We start from the raw sequence: 16126 nt of genomic DNA, 5'->3' as shown, positions 1-16126 counted from the left end.
GGTTCCAAGGGTGCTCCTTATGAGAAGCCCCCACTCCCAAGGAGGCACCATCATACTATGACCCGACTGACAGACTGGATATCACCCCTACACTTTTTTATATCTTCAAGTTGACCTACATTTATTCAACTACTACACCGCTACTGTTGAGTTGATTCCAACTGATAGGAGGACATAGCAGAACTGCCCTATAGGACTTTCAGGGCTATACATCTTTATGGAAGCGTAATTGAAACACCGTCCTCTCGTGGTATAGCTGGTAGGTTCAAAGAGTCCATCTTCCTGTGCTGCAGGGTCCCTGCAACTGGCCTTCCCCTTTGCTCACTCAGTATTGGTCTTGGGCCTCCCGTATGCTCCTCCGACCTCCCGAGCCTTTTCCTGCAGCTAGGGCCTTGCACTTGATTTCCTTTGCTGTGCTCTTGACTTTTCCTAGCTCTGCAAAATAACTGGCATGTTCTCATATTTCAAGTCTCTGCTCCAATGTTACTTCTCCAGAACGACTTTGGCTGGTCACATAACTAAGGTGGTAGGTCCTCATCTCGTTGTCCTGTAATTATCTTTCAGATTTGCATTTTCTTCTCTTCACATAAGGGCATAACTTCTTTGGTGGCTGGACCCAAGCCTTCACATTAATGGTTGTATCCTCTATAAGTGGCCATTGATTAATGTTCAAGAAATACCTGAGGAATAGACGAATAGATTTATAATGGGTGGAATGAAGATGTGGGGGCAATTGAAAGAGATTAGAATTTGAACTTTGCCGCTACGTGTGTGACGGCATACATTGTTACCTCTGAGCTTCAATGGCTTCATCTGTATGATAGCATCCTAGCTATCCCACATAATGTTGCGAAGATAACTAAGATATTGACTGCGACTGTGCCTAAAAGAGAGGAGGTGTTCAGTCCACCTCAAAGCCTGGTTCTTAATGCGGATCATAAGGTTGAGGATTCTGCCACGTTTCAGCCTGCTTCACCGAGCTGTGTGTGTCGTGTGCCTGTGTGGCCAAGGCCTTTTAGCCTCTGTGGGATATGCTTGCGATGCCCCTCAGGTAACCCTTGCTGAAGTTGAGCTGGCCCAGCAGGGAGAAGAGGGCTCAGCCTGTTAACTCAAAGGGTGTTGAACCAGAGCCTGCACTGGGCTGCCGAACAGAGTTCCCAAGCACGAGACCTGACAGGGTGCAGCCCATCATTGTTCAGGATGTATTGGAATGCTGTCTAGACAGTTGCCTCCCTTGGGAAATCACAGTTGCTCTAAGAGGAGGCATGTGGTCTCCTCCTAAGAATACAAAGTGGGCCGGTGAGCGGTTCCAGGGGCCGTGAGGCTGCGTGGAATTGTGGAGCAGAGCCTGCAGCAAGGAACTGTTGGCTTTTCTGCTCCCAGGAGTGTCTGGATCATGGAGCTGGACTTCTCCTTTACACGTGCAGTGTCGAGAGAGCCCACAGTGCGTGAGAAGGTACAAATGTAGCCGTTCCCGTTTCCCAGATTCTGTGTCTGCAGGGAGAAGAATGAAAAGGTGAGGTTAGAACCTGGATTGCCTGCTAGAAAGGGGAGCTGGAGACTGCATGCAGCCTGCACGGAGTTGAGGTGGCCTCCCTCTGTTGGCTATGAGAGTGAGTGCTTAGAGATGGGGGTTGTCAAAATTAGGTCAATGTGGGCTTACATTCTGTTGATGACCATGACCTTGGACAAGTTATTTACCCCCTGTGTCGTAGTTCGCTCTTCATGACATGGAGGTAACTTAAGCAACTTAAAAAAAACAAACCTGGTGGTTAAGAGTGCTAGATGATATGACGCGGGCAGAAATCTTAGCCCAGCGCCAGGCACTTAGCAAATGTTCAGTAAGTGATCATTCTTCCTATTGGGCAGGACAGGCTAGAATTTTGAGTTGGCTCTTGCTGACTTGCCGCACCCCTACCAAACTTTGAATCCTGGTTCTTCCTCCCGTCGCCTGTGTCTGCCTGGGATAAGTCACTGGGCTTTGCTGAGTCAGGGCTTTTAGTATCACACTCACCTCGTAGTCGGGAAGGCAACATGAGATCCCAGTGCCTGGCACAGAGGGAGGACTCGTATTCTCATTCCCTCCCCCTTTGATGCTGGAGCGTCTCCAATGCGGCCCCTTTAAGCTTGTTAAGATTCCTCGCTAGCCTTGTATGCAGCTGTGTGCAGACAGCTTTGGCAGAAGAAACCGAGGCTCTTTGGGTGTGGAGGGGGGGGGAGACTGTTTCATAATCTGTTGGCTCAGATCTGCTGCCGCCACACCCCGTGCTTCCCGGGGTTTCTCAGCCCTGTCGCAGTTACCGTGTGCCTTGCTTCTCGCCTAAATGACCCCGAAAGGTGGCTGCTTTGGAAGGCTTTGCTGACTGCAAAATGGATTTTCTTCCCTGCTCTTTGGGTAGAAGCTGGCTCAGGGATTCTTAACTGTAGGGGGAGGGCTGCCAGGCCTGGACTGCATGCAGTTGGACTTTGAGGCCAGGGAATTTCTGGTTTTCATTAAAATTCTCTGGCTGTCTTTCGGGTTTGCTCCACTGGATATGACTGTACAGTGGGACGGGTCATGCTGCTCTCTCAGCTACACACAGATCAAGCCACAGGGGCCCTGAAGTCCAGAGGTGATTGTAGGCAGGGAAACAGCCTGGCTAAGGGGTCTTGCCCAGCATTCTTGTTGATGGGAGACCTCCATCCACAGCTGCAGAGCACGACGTGTTGTAAAGGCAGATGTAGCTGAGCTAGGAACAGGTAGCAGAGAGAATCTTGCAACAGTTTGATCTGGAGGGCAGAACTGCTTTTCAGGGCAGACAGAAGTTTTCCGGCAGCTGTCTGAGGGTCCCCAGGTGTTACTTCAATGAAACCAGCTTGTGTGATAATTTCTTAGAGATGTAACACCGCTTAGAAGCCCAGGAGGGCATTGGGGTTGGAATGGCAGTTCTCTGGGTGATAGTGAAAAGGATTCTAATTTTAAAATCTTAGTTTCTGGTAGCTGAAGGAGTCTTACTTTGAAACTTGAAAGTTGAACCTGAAAACCGTGATTCAAATCATGACTGTGCTACTGGCTTGCTCTGTGATTCTGGGCAAGTGTGTTCGTGGGTTTAGTTTCACAGCATGATTGTAAGGATTAGATGAGATAAATTATGTAAAAGCACCGGGCATATTATATGTTCTCAACAAATGGTAGCTGTTATTATAAATTGGGCTCAATTTGACCTGTCACTCCAGCCTACCTTATCCTAATTCTGTCATCTGAGACATTTGTTCTGCATCCCTCTCAGTGTGTGTCACTTAAGAATTGGAGTCAAACATGTCCCCTAGGGCAAGCTGGAACTCCTGGCCCTGGAAAAATACATCAGAACCATATTATTATACTCCCAGTGAGAGGTTTGAGATGCCAGGTATTTCATCTCTTGCCGACTTAGTAGAAGAAAAGGGTTGTCTTCTCATTCTTGATGGATAGATTGTAAAAAAGGCAATTTGAACTGATCTTGGGTATAAACATCCTGGTGATGTCCCCAAGAGAGCACCTCCAAGGCCCCCATTTGCCTTCAGAAAATTCCATTTCCAGGGGGAAAGTGGGGAGAGAAAGGGGAAACTGATCCCAATGATCGACGCATATCTCCCCTCCCCCAAGGTGATGAACAACAGAAATATGGGTGAAGGGAGACAGCAGACAGTGTAAGATATGAAAATAATAATTTATATTTATTAAGAATTCATGAGGGTTGAAAGATGGGGGAGGGAGGAAAACAAAAGGAGCTGATACTAAGGGCTGAAATATAAGGAAAATACTTTGAAAAGGATGATGGCAACATGTGTACAAATGTGCTTGACACAATGGATGGATATATAGATTGTGATAAGAGCTGTAGGAGAAATGTTCTCTTAAACTAAAAGAAGAAAATGAAAAATTAAGAAAAATAAAGAAAATTCCATTTCCAGCCTTCCCTATTTTTTTTCATTCTCAAAATCTAATTCTCTAACCACAGCAGTTGCTCATTTAAAAGATAAACTACATAAACATATCACACAAGCCTGAGTCTTTAAAATATACTTTTACCACTTAAAGAGGAATAATAAAATGAAATATGTGTATATGCCGTATAGTTCATCAAGTAGCACTCATGGTACCTTAGGTGCTGCTGTGTACGTCTTCCTGATCCCATTTCTCGCCCTACTCACCAGAGGCAATGGTCACCTTTACTTTTGTACCAATCATTCCCTTGTTTTCCTTTATGTATATGTATGTATTTTTAAGCACTGGTTTAAAAAAATTTTAAGCATATATAGAAACCTAGGGAGCAGTATAAGAAAAAGGGTTACATTTCCCCTGTCTAACATAAGCTGATAAACGCTTTGGGTCAGGACTGGTTTTAGCATTCCCACGGAGCTCAAAAGACTATAATGCAGAAGTCAGTGGGCAAGTTATAAATGAACCCTAGGAAATACAAGGCCATAGGGACCACTGACAGGGCTGTTGAGTGGGCCACCTATTGGACATCTGTGAGGAATATGAATACAGAGAGCAGGTTATTCTGTCTCTTCTATTTAGAAGTTGTCTGTGACCTCTCTCTTGCTCCCTGGCAGTAAGTCAAAGCAAACTTGTTTTGTTGGATGAAGTGAATATTACTGGCCAGTCCAGGCAGATAGGAGGTGAACAGATACTTTATCAGCACATGGGTCAAAACAGCCATAAAATGATCTCAGCTAAACTTATCTGTGTATTCATTTTAAGGTTTTAAAAAAGTATGCGATGTGGCCTATGGGATCTTCATAAATATTAACTAACTAAAATATTAACCACATAAAAGTTGGCTCCAATTCTAATTAATCCTCTAGAGCAGTGGTTCTCAACCTTTCTAATGCTGTGATCGATCCTTTAATAGAGTTCCTCGTGTTGTGGTGACCCCCCCCACCATAAAATTATTTTGTTGCTAATTCATAACTGTAATTTTGCTACTGTTATGAATCCGGCGACACCAGTGAAAGGGTCATTCGATCCCCAGAGGGGTCATGACCCACAGCTTGACAACTGCTACTCTAGAGCTTACTTTGATTTCTTAGAAAAATGTGGGAAGGATGCTGGTAATGGAAGCAAATGTACAAATGTAGGATGTAGAACACGTTATTGGAAACTGACTTGGCTTTTTAATCAAGTCAGTATCATGAAACACATAATCAAGTGACTTAAGAATTATACACCCCCCCCAAAAAAAAAAATTTACCCAGATGCAATTGTGAAGAGTTGTTTGGAGACAGGTAATCCAATTATAAAAAAGTTTTTGTGACTGATGGTCAAATTTTATTATGGAACTAGTATTAGGTAATATCAGGGAATGATTTTAAATTTGATAATCGTGTATAATATAATAAAATAATGAAAAGATGGGTTCTGAAATACAAAGGAATGACATGATATGGAATTTGCTTTAAAATATTTAAACAAGGAAAAATAGGGGGGAAGGGATAGATTTAAATCGCATATTGAAATCTTGATACTATTGAAGCTGGGCGATTGATACAAGGGATCTACTTCTGAGTAGTGTATTGCCGGAATTTTTATGAACAGATATTTAAAATATTTGGAACAGCAACACAAAAGAGGCTTTATCAACAGTGAGGATCTTGGTGATGGCCATCTTAATATGCTTGTCCCTTGAGTTGTCCTTCTTCAGTCTAGTTGGCTTCCAAGTTGGGTAGTCATCAGACTCTTCTGATCCCAGTCCCTGGACTAGAGCCTCTGTTTCTTGTATTCCACTTAGTGAAAGATATCTTCTAGGACCTACTTCAGAAAATGTTCATGGGATGTGAATTTCTGTGATCTTACATACCTGAAAATATCTTTGTTCTATTTACATACTCAACTGATAGTTTTGTTAGGCATTGAATTATAAGATATCACCTTTTTTTCCTTCAGAATTTTAGACCTTTTGTTCTATTTTCATCTTTTTCATTATTGCTCTTGAGAAAGTAGAAGCCTTTTGGTTTCTTCTTTGCATGTAATCTTCTATTTGTCTGCAGTTTTCTGAAATTTTACAATGATTTGCTGGATGTGCTGGGCCATTTCAATGTAGCAACCTGCATTCTACAGATTTTAGAAATGATATTGAATTATTTTGTCATAAATCTCTCCTTTTTAATGTTCTCTTTCTGGGGAATTTCTCCCATTGAGATCTTGGATCTCATGTAGTAATTGATCCTCTACAATATTCTTTTTTAAAATTTCTTTCTCTTGTTTCCTATATCTTGGTCTTTCTGTTTTATTCTCTAGGAAGCTTATTCAACTTTATCTGTCAGTCTTTCAAGTGAGGTTTTAGTTTTTCCGCTATTATAGTGTGAATTTCTAAGAGTTCCTTTGTTCTCTGATGCTTTCTTCTTCTTCTTTTTGAATCATTTTATTGGGTAATGCTTTCTTATTATAGTATCTTATTTTTGTGTCATAGAGGTATTAGAGATTTTTTGAGGATATTGATATTTCTTCGCTGAATACTGTTTCCTTCAAGCTGCTTGTGTGTGTGTGTATTTGTGCATGTGTGCTGCTGTCTGTAACTTCATTACAGGCTTTTCTAAGAGGTCATACTGAATGTGATCCTTGCTCTAGATAACAAAGGGAGGATTAAGAAAAGCTATGAAGAACTTGACATTTCGTGGTTAAGTGAAAGAAGCTAGTGACAAGACCACATAATACATGATTTCATTCATATGAAAAAATAAGAACAACCAAACCTATAGAGATATAAAGTAGTTTAGTGATTTCCTACTGTCGGAGAGAGGGGGCAATTGAGAATGACTGCTGGTGGACATGGGGTCGATATTTTAGGTGACGAAAATGTTCTAAAATTAGATTGTGGTGATTGTTGTGTAACTCAGTGAATACACTAAAAAGAATTGAATTGTGTACTTTAATATGTGACTTTTATGACAAGTGAATTATATCCTAATAAATTTAGTAATAAAATTTTGCTGAAGATTATTAAAATATGATTATAGCAATATATCAAGAGGGAACTTCTAGAAAATTCAAGCGAGATTTGGAAGAAGACATAGAAGAAATGATATTATTATTGATATCAGATGGATCTTGGCTGAAAGCATAAAATACCAGAAACATGTTTGCCTGCGTTTCATAGACTAGGTAAAGACACTTGACTCTGTGAATCATAACAAACTATGGATAGTGCAGTGAAGACTGAGAATTTCAGAATACATCATTGTACCCATGTGGAACCTATACATAACCAGGGGAACACGCTATTTGCACGGTTTAAAATTAGGAAAGATGTGCATTAGAGTTGTATCCCTTTCCACACGCTTCAGTCTTTATGCTGAGCAAATAGTCCAAGAAACTGGACTATGAAGAAGAATGAGATCAGGAATGGAGGAAGTCACATGCAGATGACAGAGCTCTGCTGGTTAAAAGTGAAGAGAACCTAGTCCACACTCATGAAGATCAAACCGCTTTAAGTGTGAGTTACACCACAACATAGGGAAGTAAAATGCCTCACAACGATACCAATATACAACATTACAGTAAACAAAGAAAAGAAGTCCAGGATTTAATTTTATTTGGATCCACAATCAGTGCCCATAGAAACAGCAGTCAGGAAATCAAATGATCATTCTGTCTTGCATGGGGCAAAACCAAAACCAAAATCTGCTAGAGAGTTGATTCTGACTCATAGCAAACCGTATAGGACAAGATAGCTGACCTTGTAGGTTTCTGAGACTAACTCTTTTTAAAAAAAAGTTTTGTCACATAATTCACATACAATTTAATCATTCAGTCATATTAAGAAGAGTGCATTCACCACCACCATCGATTTCAGAACATTTTCTTCTTGTACTCATGGTTGTTAGCTCCCCATTTCCCCCATCCTCACCTGCGATGCTCCTGGGTAATTATTAACCCACTTACTGTCTCCATAGATTTACCTAGCCTGGATTTCATAATACAGGAAGTCATACAAAACACAAAGAGAATCAAGCAAACAAACAAAAAAATTCAACAGCACTTACTAGACAAAACAGAAAAACCTCAACTGAAAGGAAAGCAGAAATTATTAAAAACAAAAACAACTTCAATATAGATCAAAAGAGAGATCATGTAATGATAAGGTATTACATGTTAACCTAACAACATTTGCCATCATTGACTTTACAATATCCTCTGTCTTCTAGCAAGGCCACTCACTTTCCTAGACTATTTTCAGAGGGAATTCACCGGAGGCTTAATCCACGTAGGGAGCCTGCCAATGGATTTTGGGCTACCACTGTCCTCCACAGCCTTCTGTAAAATGGATGTTTACAATTTAAGCTCTGTTCACGGTCATTTTTTTGTTTAATCTGTACCTTCCTCCAACTAATATTTTAACCAATATCACTGGGTATCACTTTGTTTTGTCCCCTCCAGAGATAAGCCCCAGAGTCCTGTCAGTGAGGAGGAGGCACCTAAACAAGTAGCTTCTTGTTAACATTTACTCTTGACACCTTTATTTTAACATCATCTTCCCTTCTCGAGAAGTCGAACATACTGTCAATTCCTGTGCCTTAAAGAACCCCTAGTGTCGTGGTTCTGCATTGGGCTGCTCGCCTCAAATTCAGCGGTTCATAACCACCAGCCATTCCGAGGGAGAAAGAGAAGGGATTTTACCCCCATAAAAAGTTACCAACCCCCCAAAAAACCTCACTGCCATCAAGTCAATTCTGACTCATAGTGACCCTGTAGGACAGGGTAGAACTGTTCCTCTAGGTTTCCAAGACTGTATGTATTAACAGAAGTAGAAAGCCCTATTTTTCTCCCTCGGATCTGGTGTTAGATCTCTCTGGAGTTAGATCTATACCTCGGTCCTTGGCTCCGCATGAGAAAGAATTCACGCCGAAGCCTGGTTCGTGATCCAAGTGAATTTAATGAGAGTTAGAAGAAGTTTCAAGTTTCCACAGCACCCAAAGGACTCCTCCTGACCATGCAGCCTGGCGGAGGCTGCTCAGCGTCAAGCAAAGTTCTCTCTGGCCCCCCTTGACTCTGGGCTCCTGCCTTTTCAAGGATTCCACGGGGAGGTGTGGTGGACGACCCCTGATTGACCCCATTGGCTGAATTGAATTCACCTGGCCCAGGTGGGCCAATCCAGGTTCAGCGCCCACCCATGCCCACCAGCGGGAAGCCTGAGCCTCTGAGCATGTGCAGTGCGCCGCTCCTTGTTCCCGTGCTTGGCTCTCTGGGCATGCGTTAATGGTCATTCCCCATCCCATCCCTGCATTAGTCTGCCTAACACTGGCTGTTGATTTTGAACTGCTGTCCTCGAGGATTGCCACCAGAGTGTAACCACGATACCACCCAGGCCCCTATCATGAGAAGTTACAGTCTCAGAAGCCCATACATAGGGTTCTGTGCCATCCTGTAGGGTTGCTAAGAGTCGGGTAGACTCACTGGCATCGGGTTTGGTGTGTGAGTTTGAGTGGGTTAAATCAGCTCATGCTCAGATCTCCCTGAATCTAGTTTATTTTTGTAATTTCTAGAGTCTTCAAAGGGAATGGCCGCTTGTTCACACTATTACCTTCTTTTGCCTTTCTGTGAATTTGTGGGGGTTTGTTACTGAGAAGAAGACATTTGAAGCCTGCACTGTTGAAAGGCTTCTGGTACAGAAGATTAACCACTTACTGTGTGCTCCCACACAATCTACCCTGTTTTATCCAACCCTGTTTTCTTATGGTTGTTTACCTACAAAGTTCCTTTTTAAGCTTTCAAGAAATACAAGGCATCACTTTGCTGTAACATGCCCCTTTCGAGCCTCTCATGACCTTCACATCGGGAGTCCCTGACTTTATGTCTCCTTGGCATTGTGTGCTCACCCCACAGGACAGCATTGTGTGCTGGCACCGCGATGGCTGAGCTGCAGGTTGTTTACCTGCCTGTCCTCCCACTTGGCCTGTGGAGTAGAACTTGTATCAAGAGCACAATGCCTAGCATTGTTAATTCAGCATTGCACTAACATGGGTTGGGGCAGAAACACATAAGATACCCCTTTCATTCTTGCCTTTTATAAGCAAAACTGTCGCTATTTAGTTAAACAGCAAACCATGTCTTGTCAGCTGTTGTTATGCAACACCCTTTGCTTTCATGCCCAGTGTTTATTTACGCAGTCAGGAAGTTGGGAAGGGGGAGGGTGGCTAGATGACTGTAAACATCCTACCAAAGAAGGAATCCTTTCCCTCAGGGATGCTGGGTTAACGCTCACGCTCACTGGATAGCAAGGCTCACATCTACACCGAGCTTCCTCCTAGACTAGTGAATTTATTTTCTCTTAACGGTGACTTTTCCCTATCCAGTCGCTTCCCTCTTTCACCCTCCCCTACCCCCAACTGTTAAATTATTTTAAAAGATCTAATACTAAGGGATTATGTATGAGACGACGACCTCCCTCCCCCCCCCCCACAAACAAAACAAAAACAGACAAACCAAACTCACTGCCTTTGAGCCACTTCTGACTCTTCGTTCACCCTGTAGGCCGGGTAGAGCTGCCATGTGGCTGCTGAGACTGTCAGAGGAGAGCCTGTCTCTCGCCCAAGGAGGTGGTCTCCCACTGCTTGCAGTGAGCAGCCCAGGAGAGGTTCAGTTAAAATTCAAATATGTATCTTTAAAAGGGTAACATTTAACCTGTTGTTTCTTAAAGTATTTCCCCAGGATTGTATAAGTACTTTCCAGATAAAAGGAACCGAGCTGGTGGTAAATTTTGGCATGATAAATTTAACAAAATGTAATAGGCTCCCTTATATCAAGTCTTCTCAAAAAGCGCTTCTTGCAGATGTGCTCTGAGACGCTTCTAGAAAGGTATACTGTGGTAGTTACATAATCTGTTGTCAATTTGAGACTAGAGTGGAGGGCTGGAGTCTAGCCTATCCATCAGGTTGCAGCTTGATAACCTCATTTGGAGGCTATCAGGAGATGAATAGCTTTCTGGAGGCAGGACGCATGCTTACTCCCTGCAAGACGCTACTGACAACCAGCGTGATGGAGCTACGCTGATGAAGCCAGAGTCCTGGAACTGAGGAGCCATGTGGAGACCCCTGTCAGTGCTGAGATGCTTACACACCACCGAATCCACACGACTTTTCACCCACTGGCTTATGATTTCCTTGAATTCAGTTTCGTGGGTCTGAGAAGGACTTTATAGATTGGTGTCGCACCTATGGGCTAATATTCGAACTTATGGGCTTGACCTGGCCTGGGCTGAGATGTTTTTCTCAGTATTTAATTGCTCTTGTATATAAAGTTCTCTCTAGATTTGTTTCTCTAGTCCACTCAGACTAACACATAGGGTATATGGAAACCAAACCCACTGCCATCAAATCCATTTCAACTCAGAGCGAACCTAGTAGGGATTCCAAGCTGTACTTTCCCCCCACCGCAGAGCTGCTAGTGGGTTTAGCATTCAAACCCACCAGAATCCCTTACAGGGGTCTGTAGTGTGCAGCATTTCTGAAATGTACTTTAATTTTTCACTGAAGCATAGGGGCTTTTCACTGTTGTGTTTTGTGATACACAACTCAGTAAACAGCCTTTCAACTCTAATCCATCCTTGAGGTCTGTTTCGAATGCCACTTCCTTCAAAGATTTCCCCGGGAATATATAACCTTTTCCTTACCAAAAAAAGGTAATTGCTTAGAATATACACAGCATAACACAGTAATTCCGCAGTTTCTCTGTGTGCGTTTCAGAGGCATTGAGGATTTACTTTGAATTATGCAAACATTCTTTGCCTTCTTTTCCGAGCTGTTCTTCCCCCACGAACAGAAACTCACTAAGTTTATGTTCAAGTTTAAGCTTAAGTTTCCTTTCTAACCTTTCTAGTTGCTGTTGTCAATTTGATCCCGTCTAGGGAGTTCTTAAAACAGCATGACACTCAAGGCAGACATTCTTTACTAGTTAAGCTCAACTATTGCTTGATTTTAAGAAGACTTCCAGAATATTTGTGGTTTAAGGATTAAAGATGATCTCAGGGCAATCGGTTGAGTGGCTCATTCTAACCTTTTCCTTCTTTTAATGGCATTGATTTCATTTGTATATTTGTCTCTCTACCTCCCCAGGCCTCCAGAAGAGTACACCTTTCTGGTACATTTTGTATCTCTTCCTATTGTTTCTAGGACATGACTGCGTTGGTTCATTACGTGCGTCCTGCTCAGAGCAGTATCCAGACAGGAACCAGAGGCACGTCTGGAGCTGGCCACACTATCCTCAGAAATAGGGGTAAGACTAGGGCCAGTGTAAAGGAAAAGGGAAGTAAAAACAGAAGAAGCTGAGAATATAAAGCAGGTGTACTGGAAGGCAGGTTGTACTCCAAATACCCGAGTTTTATGAATTTTAACCAAGGATGCAGGTGAGAATTTTCCTTGACCGGTGAGGAGATGGATCAAAAAGGGGCAGCATCTGTGTGAGCTGGGAATGCAAAGATAACTCAAACTCAGGGCCTTTCAAGGGGACCTGGTTGTGGAAAATATCATTATAAATAGCAGACGAAGGGAGGCGCCAGGCAGTATAAGATAAGATAAAATAATAATTTATGAATTATTAAGGGCTCATGAGGGAGGGTGGAGCGGGGAGGGAGGGGGAGAGAAAAAAGTAAAATGAGGAGCTGATTCCAGGAACCCAAGTGGAAGGCGAATTTTGAGAATGATGAGGGCAACAAATGTATAAGTGTGCTTTACACAATTAATGTATGTATGGATTGTGATAAGAGTTGTATGAGCCCCAATAAAATGATTTAAAAAATAATAGAGTAGCTTCAGTTATTCAGATAGTGTATCATGGGAGGGTATCGAGAGAACCAAATTTATTTATTGCTGTTAGTTGCCATCTTGTTGCTTCTACTTCCGAGCGAACCCGTGCACAACAGAAGGAAACATCGCCCTGGCCTGTGCCATCCTCATAATTGCTACAATATTTGAGCTCATGGTTGAGTCCATTGTGTTATTTCATTTCACTGAAAGCCTTCCTGTTTTTTTTCTTGACACGTGACTTTTCCAAGCATGATGTCTGTTAGTCCAGGTAGACTAGAGAAACAAGTTCATGGACAACTCATATGTGTATAAGAGGTTTATATACAAGACTAATTGAATATTGAGAAAACATCCCAGCCCAGTCCAGATCAAGTCCATAAGTTCAGTATTAGCCCATATTTCCAATAACAATCCATGAAGTCATCTTCAGACTCATGAAACACATGCAAAGATGCTGAATGCAGGAAGATCACAGGCCAGTGGGTACAAAGTCAGTGGTGATAGAAGCATCTCAGCGCTGGCAGAGGTTTCCATGTGGCTCCTCCAGTTCCCAGGGCTGCATCAGGGTAGGTCCATGTGCTTCTCCTCAGGGATGTCTTGCAGGAAGTGTAGCTTACAAGTTGAGGCAGAGAACTAGCTAATGCAGCCACATGCTGGTCGGATCACCAGAGAGCAAGAGAGAGAGAAGTGGGGCTTGCTGAACCATTTATCTCTTTGGCCTCCAATCAAATTGTAACCTTATCAATCCCACATGTTCCTATTGGCCAGGTTGGCACAATAAATCCACCTATCACAATGGGCTTCTCCAGGGCCTGGCCTCTCCTGATAACATTTCCAAAGCATGTAAGATGAGCTCCGGCCATCTTCAGTACTCCAGGAGCATTTGCGCATACTTCTGAACAGATTTGTTCATTCTTCCAGCAGTTCAGGTTATATTTAAAATGCTTTACGAACACCATAATTCAAAGATATCAATTATTCTTTGGGCTTCCGTATGCCTTATCCAACTTTCATATGCATATGAGATGACTGGCCCTACTATGGCTTGGATCACGTGCACCTTAGGGTTCAAGGTGACATCTTGGTTCTTTAGCACTGTAAAGAGGTCTTTGCAATACATTTGCCCACCGCAGTATAGCCTTTCACTTCTTGCCTGCTGCTTCCATGGGCATTGATTGCAGATCCAAGTAAATGGAAACCGTTGACAACTTTGATATTTTTTCCATTTATTGTGTTGTTGCTTATTGGTCTAGTTCTTTTATTGGTCTAGTTTTGAGGATTTAAAGAAATATTTCTGTTGAGGTATAATCCTTAATCTTTGAATAGCATCACTAAGTACTTCAAGTTCTCTTTACAATTGCTTCTTGGCCTTTTGGCTAAGATCAAGTATAGAAATTCTCTTTACAGATGAACATGCAAGGTTATATTTTCTGCAGTGAAACTTCCTCTAGTTTTGCCACCATGTCTTCATATAGTCCAGTTTCTTGGATTATTAGTTCAGCATACAGATCGAATCGGACCAGTGAAAGAATACAACCCTGAAGCACACCACCTTCCCTGAATTTAAACCATGTAGTATCTCCTTGACAGAGCCCGGGTGGTATAGTGGTTACCGATGGGCTGCAATCTGCAAGGTTGGCAGTTCAAAACCACCAGCTGCTCTGAGGGAGGAAGATGGGGTTTTCTACTCCCATAAACAATCACAGTATTGGAAACTCAGAGGGGGCAGTTCTACCTTGTCCTATAGGGTCACTAGGAGTTGGCATTGAGTTGATGGCAGTGAGTTTGGAGGGTTTTTTGGTTAATATTGCCTTGTTCTGTGGGAATAACTACCTCTTGGTCTGTGGACAGCTTCCACATGAGCACAATTATGTGGTGTAGAATTTCTGTTCTTCACAATGTTATTTATAGCCTATTAGGATTCACAGAGTCAAATGTCTTTGCATAGTCAATAACACAGGCAAACCTATTTCTGGCATTTTATGCTTTCAGTCAATATCTATCTGACATCAGCAATGATATCTTTCATTCCACGATCTGAATCTGGTTTGAATTTCTAGCAGCTTTGTGTTTGATGTGCTGCTACAACCATTTTAAAATTATCTTCCGCAAAATTTACGTGAGTGTGATGATAGGGATAATGTTTGCTAACTTCTACGTTCTGCTGGCTCACCTTTCCTTGGAAGGGGCACAAATATGAATCTCTTCCATATTTCTTAACCAGGTAACTGTCTTCCATATTTCTTGGAAACTTCAGTGCTGCATATATTTGTTGAAACATTTCAAGAAGTATAACTGTCAGTTCCCAGAGCCTTGTTTTCCACCAATGCCTTCCATGCATCTTAGACTTTTTAGTTCTTGACCATATGCGACCCCTTGAAATGGTTGAACATTGATCGTTTCTTTTTGGTAGAGTGACTCTTTGTATTCTGTCCATCGTCTTTTGATGCTTCTTGTATCATGTAATATTTTACTTATAGAGTTCTTCAATATGGAGACTTGAGGCTTGAATTTTTTCTTCAGTTTTTCAGCTTGAGATATACCAAACTTGTTCTTCCTTTATGGTTTTCTCAATGCAGGTCTCCGAACATCTCATTATAATTTTTTACTTGGCTTTCTTGAGCTGCCCTCTGACATTTTCAGTTCAATTCTTTTACTTCATCATTTCTTCCTGTCACTTTAGCTTCTCTATGTTAAAAAGAACCACATCAGAGGAACTAATCAATGTATTAGGAACCTTATTTGTGCCGTTTGTTAAATGTTGGATTATAAACTGTGAGGTTGGCAGCTCAAACTCACCAGCTGCTCCGTGCAAGATAGATAGTCTCCTGCAGAGACTGAACACCTTTAGAAACCCTATAGAGGGTTGGTACGTGTCGGAATCAGCTCAGTAACCATGGGTTTGGTTTGGAGGGTTTTAATCTGTGTGTTGTAGATCCCAAGTGGTGTAAATGTTTAATTTGTTTGGCTGCTAACCAAAATAAGTAGTGGTTTGGGTTCACCCAGAGATACCTCAGAAGAAAGTCCTGGTGATCTATTTTTAAAAATTCATCCATTAAAAACCCCATGGATGGATGGTGATAAGAGTTGTATGAGTCCCTAATAAAATGTAAAAAAAGAAAAGAGGAGAAAAAAATTATTAGGGCAAAGACTGTACAGATGTGCTTTATACAATTGATGTATGTATATGTATATGTATGAACTGTGATAAGAATTGTATGAGCCCCAATAAATTGTTAAAAAAAAGTATTCAGAGGATAATAAATATTTCCTTCTGCTGTGAAGAAAAAAAAAACACAAACCCCATGGATGAAGGGTGGGGAGGGGAGGGGAGGGGGTGGGGTAAATAAATATTTTAAAG

The 16126-nt window shown here is 42.0% G+C and overlaps 1 protein-coding gene across 5 annotated transcripts in view; it reads left to right on the top strand.

Moving 5' to 3' along the window:
• RAB30 (RAB30, member RAS oncogene family) overlaps window positions 1–16126 on the top strand; it is a 98964-nt gene that overhangs the window by 42459 nt on the left and 40379 nt on the right. The window contains exon 1 of one of the 5 annotated variants that reach the window (XM_075546371.1): window positions 1337–1456. The exons of 2 other annotated variants lie outside the window; for them this stretch is intronic. The gene's annotated coding sequence lies outside the window, so the exon portion shown is untranslated. Of the gene's footprint in view, window positions 1–1336; window positions 1517–12150; window positions 12236–16126 lie in introns of those variants that run through there. 2 more of the 5 variants (XM_075546369.1, XM_075546370.1) reach the window with 2 other exon arrangements.

Source organism: Tenrec ecaudatus, chromosome 4, assembly GCF_050624435.1.
Source record: "Tenrec ecaudatus isolate mTenEca1 chromosome 4, mTenEca1.hap1, whole genome shotgun sequence".
NCBI lineage: Eukaryota > Metazoa > Chordata > Mammalia > Afrosoricida > Tenrecidae > Tenrec > Tenrec ecaudatus.
Note: the sequence above shows the minus strand (reverse complement) of the source record. Positions and strands in the feature narration are given on the sequence as shown.